This window comes from Artibeus jamaicensis, unplaced genomic scaffold, assembly GCF_021234435.1.
Source record: "Artibeus jamaicensis isolate MK-2021 breed Jamaican fruit bat unplaced genomic scaffold, CSHL_Jam_final contig_432, whole genome shotgun sequence".
Taxonomy (NCBI): domain Eukaryota; kingdom Metazoa; phylum Chordata; class Mammalia; order Chiroptera; family Phyllostomidae; genus Artibeus; species Artibeus jamaicensis.
The window spans coordinates 9501016-9513783 of NW_026521828.1; positions in this window are offsets into that span (position 1 = coordinate 9501016).

Genomic DNA, 12768 nt, shown 5'->3' on the forward strand with positions numbered 1-12768 from the left:
TGGCACCAACCCTGTGTTTTTCTAGATGTTCTACTCTAGGTCCCGACGTTTTCCAGATTCCAAGCATCCCCCTCAAGCTAAAGTGGCGGCGGGTGGCTGCAACATTCACACTGGGCAAAGAGAAGCAGTACGCAAGTTCACCTCACTGCTGGGTTCCTGCCAAAGACACTTGCTCTAGGGAAACCAAGTGGTCAAGGTGGCCTCACTGTGCCACCTGATCGAATGGCTGTGACCTATGGCACGCAGCCCATCATCTGCGCTTTGTCTTCTCACCATGCCCACCTTGCTCCCAGCATCACCGGTCTCCCTCTCAGCGAATCGTCTCTACAGAAGTGAGGGCAGAGCATTCATTGGTTATTTACTCATAAACAGGACCAACAGTAAGATATCTAACAACCTGACGGGCACATCTGCCATCCAATCAGAACAGGTGCAGGCAACAGCTCTCGGGGAGTATTCCAGAGGCTTCACTGTGCTTGGGATTGACCTTTTAGTTGTGGATCACAGGAAGGGCCAGGGCAGTGGGAGTGCTGGGGTGGGATCACTCAGGCCTCCAATCAGCACCCATCCCCAACTACATGGAGGTAATTCAATATTTTAACAACCAGGAAGGTCATACAGTACCACCCATAGACCTGCGCAGGAGGGGTTCCTGCTGACCCCCACATTTTAGAAGGCCTCACGTGTCACACACACACACAAATATATATATATATTCATTTTAAAATATATTTATTAAATATAGGCACCTGCGTCTGTCAGGACTCAACACGAGGATGCATGGCCTGTCCCCTAAATACCCGCTGTCCAGACCAGCACGCATAGGCCCCAGCAAAGCCATTCTGCCTGGCCCTCACCCTGTGTCCTTGAACAGAACCTGACCAAGTCTGAAGGCCATGGAGGCTTGTGGGCTGGGCCTCTGCTGATATCAGAGACAGGGATGCAGACTGCGGGGTGGATTTGTGTGGTGGGAGCAGAGACGAGTTAATTAATTTGTCTAATCTTCCCACTAAGCTAGCATAAATGTGATAGATTCTTGAATAATGAAGCATCATTTCCCAGTAGTGCTGAGTATACGCTTTTTTTTTGCTTCTCTTTGTTCGATATGTTATTCCAGGGGTATGTACAAATTAGTGTGGATTCATGATTATAGGTGGTGGCTAAGGGATACTTGCTGTACTGCATAACTTATCTGTACACACTGCCATGGAAAATTCATTTGGTTAAAAAGAATAAGGTGCAGAACAATATGTACATTATGATCCCATTTTTTTTTTTTTACTTTATATACCTAGAGATATAAATTGGTACAGTCGTGGTAAACCTCTGGGGTCTTCTGTCTTCCTGGGGACCCAGTGACAGGGGATCTTCCTCAATTTCATATGCTTCTGAAATTTTGAATCTTTTTTACTGTTACAAATTTCATTTTCAACTAATAAAAAATGAACTTCCTTATGCATTGAGTAAATTTCATTTTCTTTTTTTATCTGTGCTTTCTAATTTTCTATGTTGAACACATTATTTAGTGACTTCTAAAAATTCACTTCTAGTGCATTCATAAAAGTTATGGAAGGTGTAGTCACCAGTCACTTCCCCTTCTTAGTTAGCTCGATGTGCTGTCAAGGGTTTTCTGTCTCCATAGCTGAGAATATGTGGCCTTCTAGTTATGCTGGGAAGTGAAGCCTCTGTGCAGGGTATGTGTCTTTCTCTGTGTGTAAGTGTGAGAGACAGACAGACAGACAGAGGAGGCAAAGACAGGGAGAGAGACAAAGACAGAATAATCACAACATCTGCCCAAATCTCCCCAGATGAGTGAGCCCAGGGAAGCAGCAATGATAATCATGCTTCCTCCCGGCTGTGGCCAGAAAACCTCCCCGGCATCACCCCTTCCAGAACTTACAAGTCCAGGGCCACGTCGGGGGCATGGAGATTGCCAACAGGAGCTGAGGTGGAGAAAGAGCACAGTCCGGCCCTGATGGCAGGATCGCGGCAGCCCTGTAGACTGCAGGCCATTCACACAGCGGCCGCCTGCACATCCTCCCCGGCCCAGGGTCATCCCAGCACACACTGCAGCCCTCTGGCTTTGCACACGAGCCAGCCAAAACTTTGCAAGCAAGAAGTCTCCACAGTTTGGGGCTTCAAACATCCAAGTCCCTCAGCCTTCTCTTTTTAAAAAAAATGTCTATTAGCTCTATTTCATTTCTTCTCCTTCTAAAAATCCACGCATTCAAAAATAAATAAATAAATATAAAAATCCACTAATTCATTTGGGGACAACAGGATTCTTTTGATCTCTGATTGCCTGGCCATTCTTAATTAATAACCTGCCTTTAAAAAAAAAGTCACCATTAGCTGTTCCACTTCAAATGCCCCAGAGCTTCAATTATGGAAGCCCCACTAGTTGAACAGAACTTTATTCCCACAAGGCAAATCACTAAGGGACAGGGGGCGGGGGAAGAGCAAGAGAAAGAAACAAAAAGAAATGGAGACAGAGACCCAGAGTCTGACCAACTGACACAGGGAGGGAGGAGGCAGAGACACGGAGCGAGAAGGAATTCTTCAAACCTCCCGCACCCAAAGTGTCAGCCAGGGAGGCTTTCAAACCCCCCTGGTTGTCTTCCGAACTCAGACTTGGCAAAACTCCCCAGGCGCTTCCTCCTGCTGCACCACAGATAAAAATAGGAAGCTGTGCTCCCTTTACCTGTCAGCTCCAGGGCGCTCGCAGAAATGGTGACCTTTCCAGCTCGCTGATCCATTATCCTAAAGGCCTCAGCATCCAGCAACCTTCAGAGTGAGCAAAAACGGGGCAGCACAGGGCCCTTGAGGATGCTTGAGTTGTGAAGGCTTAGGAGCGAAGCAGATGAGAACGGGGGAAAAGGAAGCAAAAGAGGTGGCTTGTGGTGTGGGCAGCAGTGGGGGTAGGGGGGCATCTGGGAACAAGTTCAAAGGGAACAGACTTTACTACCGAGAACTTTGAAGTAATCAGCTCTTCTTAAAAGAATGCTCTGTTACTATGTCATTTATAGGTACCTTGGGTACAATTTCACTACTCAAGAAATATGTGTACAGTGTTCAATCACACCACTTCTGGCAGGAGTAGAATGCTTAAAATATCTGAGTAGGAGGCTTTTCTCTGGAATAGTTTATTGCAATGCAAAGCAATGTGTGCCCACACGTGTGCACACACACCCAGCGACCTGACCCCAAGTTAGTGCCAAAGACACCCGAAAGCCCCACCAAGGTGACTGGCCACACCAGACCTTATGCACGGAGGCTCAGTGGCAAAGAAAGTTGGAACTCAACCCCCATAAAAACAGCTTGCAAATCACTGCTGCAGCATCTACTTAATTTTTATCAATTTGCTTCGAAAAGCCTGACACAGGCATTTTCGAGCCCTAATCCGGGATGACTGCAGCTCTCCTCAGAAAATTTGATCAGCAAGCTAGTTGCTGAAGTCAGAGTCCAAATCCCTTAATCAGGGGAAACATGTTTTCAAATGACGATGCCACCTGGAAACGGCACCGCACCTTGCATTTCCCAAGTGCCTTCACCAGCACAGTCTCATGTGGTCCTCCCCCTGGGGTTGGTGCTGGAGGCTGAGCTGAGCCCAGGCCTGTGCACCTGGAAGCCATGTCCCAGCTGCACCCTGTGGCTGAGTCAGGGACAAAACCTCAACTTCCAGGGTCTTTCTGTATTGCCCAGGAAACCTTGCACATTGACTGAGCCTCACAATTTATTTTTTTAATTAAATTTATTGAGGTGACATTAGTTAATGAGAGCACAGAGGATTCACATGTACGTTTCTGTGATGTAAGAGCCATGCTCTTTAATGTCGTGACTCTGCTAGCTTGGTGAACACTCACACTCACCATCCCCCCCATCGGGGTCTTTGCTCCTCCTTCTGCCTGGAACAGCCACTTCTTTCTCAGGATTCACGTCCTGGCTCCAAGGCCACCTCCACAGAGAGGTCTGCCCCGACTGCCCACACTATGACATCACTTGCTTCATTGTGTACGTAGACGAACATTGACCACACAACACTCTGTGGAATCACTTTCTGTGGTAGGGATCCTGTTAATGGCCTATTCCCCAAGAGCCACAGACAAAAGTCACTTGTTCACTCTCCTGCCTCACACACCTGCCACAGCAGGTGCCCCAAAATATCTTCTGAGCGACTTAACTACTTCCTTAACACTCATAAACAACTTTGAAAAACAAACAGGAAAGCATTATCATTCCCATTTTACAGATGATGAAACCAAGACGTGGAGTGATTAAGTGAGTTGCTCAAGATCACACAGCTAGAAACAGAGACTTGAGAAAAGAACCTGGGTGTCTGACGTCAAGTCCAAGACTACCTACCTGCACTAAATAGCTTTTTTAATAGCAAAGGTTCGGGAAATGAGAAATTCTCATGAATCAAGAATTACTTCATGCGTCATTCATTTAACAGAAATTCTGAGCATTGAACACTATGGTAGATAAAAGGATGTAAACAAGATACACTTCCTACCTGAGAGGAGCTAACCATCTTCTAAGGGAGTTAACATCATGCAAACATCAATACAAAACAGAAGGTTTTATGTGCCGCTATGGATGGCACTACGCCTCCTCCACCAGATTTACCGTAAGAGTCTGACCCTCCGCCACCTCTGAATGTAACTTTATTCGGAGTCAGCGCCTTCAAAGAGGTCATTCAGGTTCGGGGTGGTCACATGAGTGGGCCCCGACCCATGTGACAGTATTTGGAGATACAGCCTTTGAAGAAGTGATCAAGTTAAAAACTAGGCCCTATGGTGGGTCCCTAATCCCACGGCACTGGTGTCCTTGTTAGAAGAGGGAGAGGCACCAGGCTGCGTGGGCAAAGCAAGGGAGAGGCCAAGGAGAGAGGCCTTCAGAGAAACCAAACCTGCTGACACCCTGACCTTGGGCTTCAAGCCTCCAGAACACTGAGAAAACACATTTTTGTGTTGAAGCCACCCAGTCTGTGGTATTTCGTTACAGCAGCCCTGGCAAACTGATACACATGCCCTAACTGAAACGGGAGGCAGAAGTTCAAAGACCAGTGAAAACTTTCAGTGAAGAAGACACCTCGCAATTTCTTAAAGGAGATTGAGTATGATTTAGGGGTTTTTTTTTAAATAAAGATTTTATTTATTTATTTTTAGACAGAAGGGAAGGGAGAGAGAAAGTGAGGGAGAGAAACATCAATGCGTGTTTGCCTCTCACACACCCCGTACGGGGGACCTGGCCCACAACCCAGGCATGTGCCCTGACTGGGAATCAAACTGGCGACCCCTTGGTTCCCAAGTCGGGGCTCAATCTACTGAGCCACACCAGCCAGGGCTGATTTAGGGTTTTAAATGGCAGGTCAAATTTCGATATATTCAGATGGAGGGAAGGGGGAAGCCAGCTTGATGCTGCCTTTCAAGGCCAGAATGAAGAACAGGATCTCATTCTGTTTCAGTGGTCAGATCAAAGCCAACAGTGAGCAGTCATCTGGCATCCTGTGTAAAATGGGATGGGAAGGGAAGGGAAGGGAAGAGGAGGAAAACTTGAAGGACAGTTGGAAGGTTCCATCAGTACTTCAGCCAAAAGGTGCTGGGGGCCTGCCACAGGGCATTAATGGCTGGCGTGGCCACCTGTAGCCCTCACCTTTGCAGCCTTCGGTCCCCTTTTCTGGTAAATGCTCCCCGATTCTCCTTTGGGACTCAGCATTCCCGCCCTCATTGCTTGAGCTGTTGGAGGGCAAAGGACACACGTGACAGAAGGGTCCCCGGGCCCAGCCAGTCTCCTGATTCCATTCTCCTGGCCACAGTGCTGTCCTAGTTTCTTAGGGCTGGGTGACTTCGGACAACAGAAATTTATTTCCTCACAGTTCCGGAGGCTTGCAGTCTGAAATCCTGTTGTCAACAGGGCCACTCTCCCTCAGAAGCCTCTAGGGAGAATGCGCCCTGGCCTGTCCCAGCTCCGGGTGGCCCCGGGCATCCTTCGGCTTGTGTCAACATCACTCCCGTCTCTGCCCCCTGGCCACCTCCTCTCTGTATCGCCGTATTTCTGTGTCTCCATGGGGCGCTCCATGCCTCATCTCTTCCTTTTCTTACGAGGACACCAGCCACACTGGGCTCATGACCCACCCTATTCCAGTTTGTTCTCACCGTACCTAATTACATCAATAACACTGTTTCCAAATAACATCACATTCTGAGGTGCTACAGGTTAGGACTTCATATCACTGTAGAGTACACAGTTGACTTAATTTTATCAAAGACTCTACCTAGAACTTTTTCTAGAAATAATGGGAAAGACCAGCCTTATCCCCACAAGGTTTGATGAAAAGATTATGTACACCAAGAGCTATCAGGGCCCCCCAGCCCACCACTACCAAGGGACTGGCAGAAAGCAGAGCCTGAAGAAGGAGAAACGGAGCGAGGACTGATAGCATTCACTGAGCCCCTGGATCCAACCATGCCTGACGTTGGATTTCCAATCATGCAGATTATTACATGCTGTTTATTAATCCAACACAATTAGATCACTTAAAGCCAATAGCCCTAAGAAAATAGAATCAATAAGACTTGGGAAGTATCTGATAACAGTAAGAGGAAAGCCAGAGCTACCTCCCAACCTGAGTTACTGGGAGAAAGTAAGCACGAGAATAGACAGAGGGAAATCTCTAGGAAAGTAGATTTTGGAGAAAAAATAATAAGGTTAATTTGGGGTTCCTTGAGCTTAAGATTCTAGGATGACATGAATGGGGCTATATGCTGTAGGATGCAGGAAACATAAGAATAGGATCCAGGGGAGAAATGGTTATTACCCGTCCTAAGTGTGATTTGTGTTCACAGAGGGATGTGAGAGTTCAGTGCCAGAAACAGAGGTCACCACAGACTTCTGTTCAGAAGCAGAAAGAGTTTTAATACAAGGAATTAACCACTCCTGAAAAACAGCACTGAAGGCGGGGCGAGGCAGCAGTCAGGGCATCTCCAAGGGACTGCGGAGCTCTAGGCCACGCCACCACAGATAGAATCCCAAGGTCAGTAAGCTGCTGCCACCACTGTCCCTTAAAACCCTGGAGGCTGGTGGCTCGCCGCTGGAATGCTGCCTCTTAACACATCTCCACCACTGACTCTCCCAACAGCCGCAGCTGCAGACAGATCTCATGCAAGGGCAAATAAGTGGTGTAACTTACCTTGTATCCAAACTCCTAGCTGCTAGAAAGATGGCTTAGCTTGCCAATCTCTCCGGATAGAAGGAAGAGGAAATGGCAGTCGAGAAAGGCACATCGCAGATTCTATCACGAGGGATGAATGAATATGATGACTATGATGAAGGAAGAATTGGTTGTCAGGGTCATCCCTGTACAGCCTTCAACAGGTGCCTCCGTGTGCTGTGTCCCTGTTCCCCCACCTCTGAAGTGAGTCAGCTGAACTATGTGGTTTGCGAGGGTCTCTGGGCTTTTAAAAAGCCCAGCGATTTTAAAAGCCTGTGCCAGACACTCCAGCCCTGACTCAGAGCTAAACAATCGCCTTCCTGAGAGTATTACCTTCCCAGTTGACAGGCCAGCCCCGTGCATTTGAACATGATCATTACACACCTGGATTAGAAAGGCAGCCCCGCACACAGTTTAATAATTCACATTCTGATCCAATTACTGTGAGTTCCATAAACAAGTGCTTATTAGAATACAGTCGTCTCCTCTGAGCAAGCAGGGTTTTTGGAGGGGAAATTGCAATGATTATCTTCAAGATACAGACATGAATAATATAATCGCTCCTTCTCTCCCCATTTCCCTTTCGTGCAGCCTCAGATGGGAGGCTTCCGGCCAGTAGCAGCTCAGTGGGGCCACCTGTCCCACTCCAGACCCTTTCATCCCCTCAATGTAAGGTCTTCCCCACCTCCCTGTCTCTTCATCAAAACACATCTGTCCCGGGTCCAGGAGGAGCTTAGTGGTTTCCTCAGGGTCCTGTTTATTCCTTACTCATCCTCACTTAACTTACTGCTGCATGTGAAATTGGAGGGAGTCTGGTGGGGGGTGAGCAGGAGCCTGACAGCAAGACAATTAACTGGGTGGCTCTGAGCACTGGTGGCCTTTTTCTGGGTCTCAGCATCCTCAGCACTAAAATAAGGGGATTGGACTAAACCAGTAATCCTTAACGTGGGGCACACAGGCAAGCCTTGGGGAATTTCAGCACTAGTCTGAATCATATGCAGTAAGTTGGGTGTGAGGGACACTCGTGTCCCCAGTTTCTATTTAGAGAATAATGTGGTCTCAGAGACACTAACTCTCTATCAACCCCAGGGCACAGCAAGTGGTCCAGCTAAGCCGATCAGTACTCTCTATTTCTCAGCCGAGGTGTCGGTTCAGAGAGGAGCATAGGCCAAAACCTTACAATCAGACCAAGTCTTGTGAACTTTGCTGGGAATGAGAGACACTCTTTCATGTTAGACATTAACAAGTAAGAATGAAAAGCCAGGTACTTTCACCAGCTTTCTGGGAAGCTACAGGGGAGCCAGCCTTGGTATGAAGCTGACATTGTAGGAAGCAGAGCAGAGAGATATAAAGAAATGAGAGTCTTGGTGAAATTGTTAAAGTGCTGGATCAAGCTTTGCCTGATTCCCCTCAAGTTTTTAGTTACATGAACCACTAAATTTCCTCCACTGTTTAAGCTGCTCTGGATAGGGCTTTCTATAACTTGAAACAAAGAGCAACTTAAATGATAGTATGTTTATTTGTGACATGTCCTTAGGAGAGAAGCCATAGTTTCTGGGAGATATTCAAAGGAATGTGTGACCTACAAAAAGATTTAAAATCCTTAAACTAGGAAAATCTCTAAGGTACCTCACAGCATTAGCATTCTGTAATTGTATGAACCTTTAAGTTCTAAATTTCTGGTTTGACTGATGACGTGTAACCCTTGCCATAGTGGAACAGTTTTATTTTTTAATAAAATTGAGCTTTTCCATTACAAAAGAAACGCACCTCAGCTGGTGTAGCTCAGTGGATTGAGTGCCAACCTACAAACCAAAGGGTCACCGGTTCAATTCCTAGTCAGGGTACATGCCGGGGTTGTAGTCCAGGTCCCCAGCAGGGGGCATGCTAGAGGCAACCACACACAAATATTTCTCTGTCTCTCTTTCTCCCCCCCCTCCTCTGTCTAAAAATAAAATCATTAAAAAGAAGAAGAAATGCATACTCATCACAGAAAATTTGTAAACTAAAAAGAAAAACTAAACAGAAAGACCACCACTGTTAATATTTTGGGAATTTCCTCTTCAGTTTTTCATTGTTCTATGCATAATCTTAGGGAGGCTTCCATGCAGCTGAATTCATATTGTATGTGCAATTTTATATCACTTTCTTCCACCTGACATTACCATGTAATTAATTCCCACATCAGTACAAATCTTTTGTAAACAGCCTTCTAAAACGACTTAACATTCCATTGAATGGATATTCTGTAATGTGCCAGTCCTCCAATGAGGCTGAGTGGGGGAGAGGGGTGTTCATTTGGTGCTCAGTTGTTCTGCTGTTCTGTCTCTTTTGTAACCAAGGACTCCTTGCTGGATGCACAGGAGGAGCCAGCAGCCCTGGAGGGCCCATCACAGCGTCAGACCGAGGGGAAGGTGAGGCCGGCCTTGCCATGGAGACCAGTCCCCTGGGGCGTAGAGCTCTCCAGTGTTAAACCACCCCCATCCCTCTCATGAGTTTTCCTCCATTTGGATGGAGCTCTACTGAGGTGCTGCTGGCTTCTCTCCCTGCAGAAGGGGAGGTGCCCACCCTCATGGGTGGGCTCAGGAAGGAGCCCCCTCAGCGAGGGCCAGCGCACCCTCTGTTCCTTCATGCCTGAGTCCAGCAGGAACAGGCCCCAGTCTGGGCCGCTCTGCAGTGGCCCATCTGTGTCCACGACAGGGTGAGAAGTCTCACTGTGGGGTTCAGTGATAGGAAGTCCCATTAATCTTCAGAATCAGTTGGATTGGTGTAAAGGTGACATCTTGGGCACCTGTCTCCTTAAGTTTTGTCTCATCTCTCCACTGGTTCAGGACCCAGGCAGGGAGGAAGGATGCTATTTCCCTGGCCCCTTCGAAACCACAGCTATGTCATGAACACCTTCTGCTGTTGGCTGACTCTCTTCTCTTCTCCATCCCACAGGTGGGCTGTTGGGGGTTGGGATTCTGTTCAGCAGACGCAGCTGAAGGTGACCCTTCTCGCCACCTCTGCATCTGGGTAATCAGAACTACGTTTGGGCCGATACCACAGGCAACAAAATCATTATTGATAATAGCCACTACCACTTATTGAGGGGCAATCACATGTTAAGTGCTTTAACATTTAGTACATGCTAACGAAACCCTGTGAAGTGGATGTTGTCACCTGTGTTTTACAAATGAGGAAACTGAGGCTCAGAGACTCACTTAGATGAAGGTCCCGGGAAGCCCGTGCTCTTACCCTCCTGGCACCGGTGCAGGCAGCCCTGCGGTTCCTCTGGGTGGAGGGCGGTCTGGTGGGGGGGCGGGCAGCCAGGCCGGAGGGTGCTCCCAGGCCACTCCCCCAGCCCCGGTCATTCCTCCAGACGCGGAGCCCAGCCACGGTCCTGCCCTTATGTCACAGCATCAGTGTGGTTTTGAGGGACCTGGAAGGCAGTGGCTTCTGTTTTGAGGTAAAATTCACACAGAGTAAAAGTCAGCGTTTTAAACTGTACGACTGAGTGGCATTTGGTACAGTCGCGCCTTTATCTGCTTCCAGAACATTTTTAATCGCCGCCAAAGAAAACGCCAGTCAGCAGCCGTGCCCCATCCCCCACCCCAGGCTCTGGCAACCACTAATCTGCGGTCTGTCTCCACAGATTCACCTGTGCTGAATGTTTCGTGTACATGCCACCACCCCCAGGAGATCTCGCGTAGGTGGGAGCAGCTCACGCCGTGTCCATTGCACAGATAACCGAGCAGAGGAGAGAGAATTCCGCTCTCCCGTCCTCCCCCGACTTCCCGTGGGGCCATGGTGGGGCCTCTGGGTCTCCCCATTCTCCCCTTCACACCACTCTAACAAAACAAAACACTTCCCAGCCAATGAGCGAGGACCTGTCTCCTCCTGAGCAGATGACCTAGGAAATCCAGTGGTTCAACCCCTTTCCTCTTGGCTCAAGAAGGCCAAGACCAACTGGCACTGGTTGTGATGAGGGTCCAGCAGTCCACACAGCAGCTCTTCGCCTGGCACAGGACCTCTGAAAACAGCCCACATCCTCGTCCTGTGTTAGCTCTTCCTTCCACCCGAGTTCTAGTATGTGCTTCCCATAGTCGCTATGGCAGTGAGCAGCGAGACGGGTCAGGGTGCAGAGAGGGGGAGGCTGGGAAGGAATGACCGAGGGGAGCAGGGGCTTCAGTGCTGGAGCAGGACGGCGACACCTCTCAGGACCACCCTGCAGAAACACGCGTTCAGACGGAGGCCACCTGGCTGCCTTCGGAAAGCCATAGGGACACAGGCCACCTCCCTCCAATATTCCCCTGGTCCTCATCTGACTTGAAGAAAACGGCATTCACCGAGGGCTTATAAATCCCAACCATTTCCCAGGTCTGTTCCCATCTCTCTGCATCTCAGCCCAACAGGAGAACCACCGCTGTTCACATGGCAGGGAAGGGGAAAGAGGACGAGCTCATGGGACAACCCCGACAAAGGAGACGCAGCAGCCTCTGCCCCCATCCAGCTGCGTCCCCTCGGGCCTCCTCTGAGTGTCACCTTGAACGTCCACTCCTGACGGTGAGGCATCCTGGCTCTCCTCGGCTGTGGTTCTTGTGGTCCAGCCCCAAACACACACACCTCCAGCGTCCCCCAGGCAGCAGGCAAATACTCAGGATCTGGGGAGCTCACTGTGCAGCGGTCCCACTCCCAAGTCAGGACATGAATGTTCCGTGGCTAACAACCCACACCTTAGACACTCAGCTGGGAGCCGGAGCACCCCTCCACAGATGTCCTCTGCGTCCCTTTCCTAGGGCTGCCAGAACAAGTGACCGCAAACTGGGAGGCTTGAAACGACACAAAATTATCGTCCACAGTTCCGAAGGCTCACATTCCACAATCAAGGTACTGGCAAGGCCCTGCTCCCCCGAACGCTCTGGCAAAGGACCCTTCTTTGCGCCTTCTAGCTTCGGGCGGTCGCCAGTAACCTTTGATGTTTGAGCTGTGGTGGGACCACTCCAGTGTCTGCCTCTGTGTTCTCATGGTGTCCACCCCCCTCCCCTGTGTCTGTGTCCAAATCTCCCTCTTCTTATAAGGACACCAGTCACTGGATTAGAGCCCACCCTTACCCAGGGTGACCTCATTTTAACTTCATTACATCTGCAAAGACCCTATTTCCAGATAAGGTCATGTTCGCAGGTCCTGGAAGTTAATATTGGAACATATCTTTTGGGACAATACATTCAGCCCACCACACCCTCTAATAAGGACCAAACTAGAGGCTTGTGGGATGTTAACAATACAAAAATTTTCCTACTGTCCATCCCTGGGACCCCCAAAATATATATTATCAATACCACAAAATACCAATAGTTACTGAGCTCTTATTAAGTGCCAAGTTCTGTCCAATTTTATATAAATTTTCTTGTTAATCCTCATATTCATCCTATAAAGCAGGAACTATTATGAGCTCCACATTACAAATGAGGAAATTGAAGCTTTAGAAAAGTAAGGAACTTACCCAAAGAATATAATGATCGGTCCAGGATTTGAAATGCACTCTAACCCCAAAAGCCCACCAGAGTTCTTCT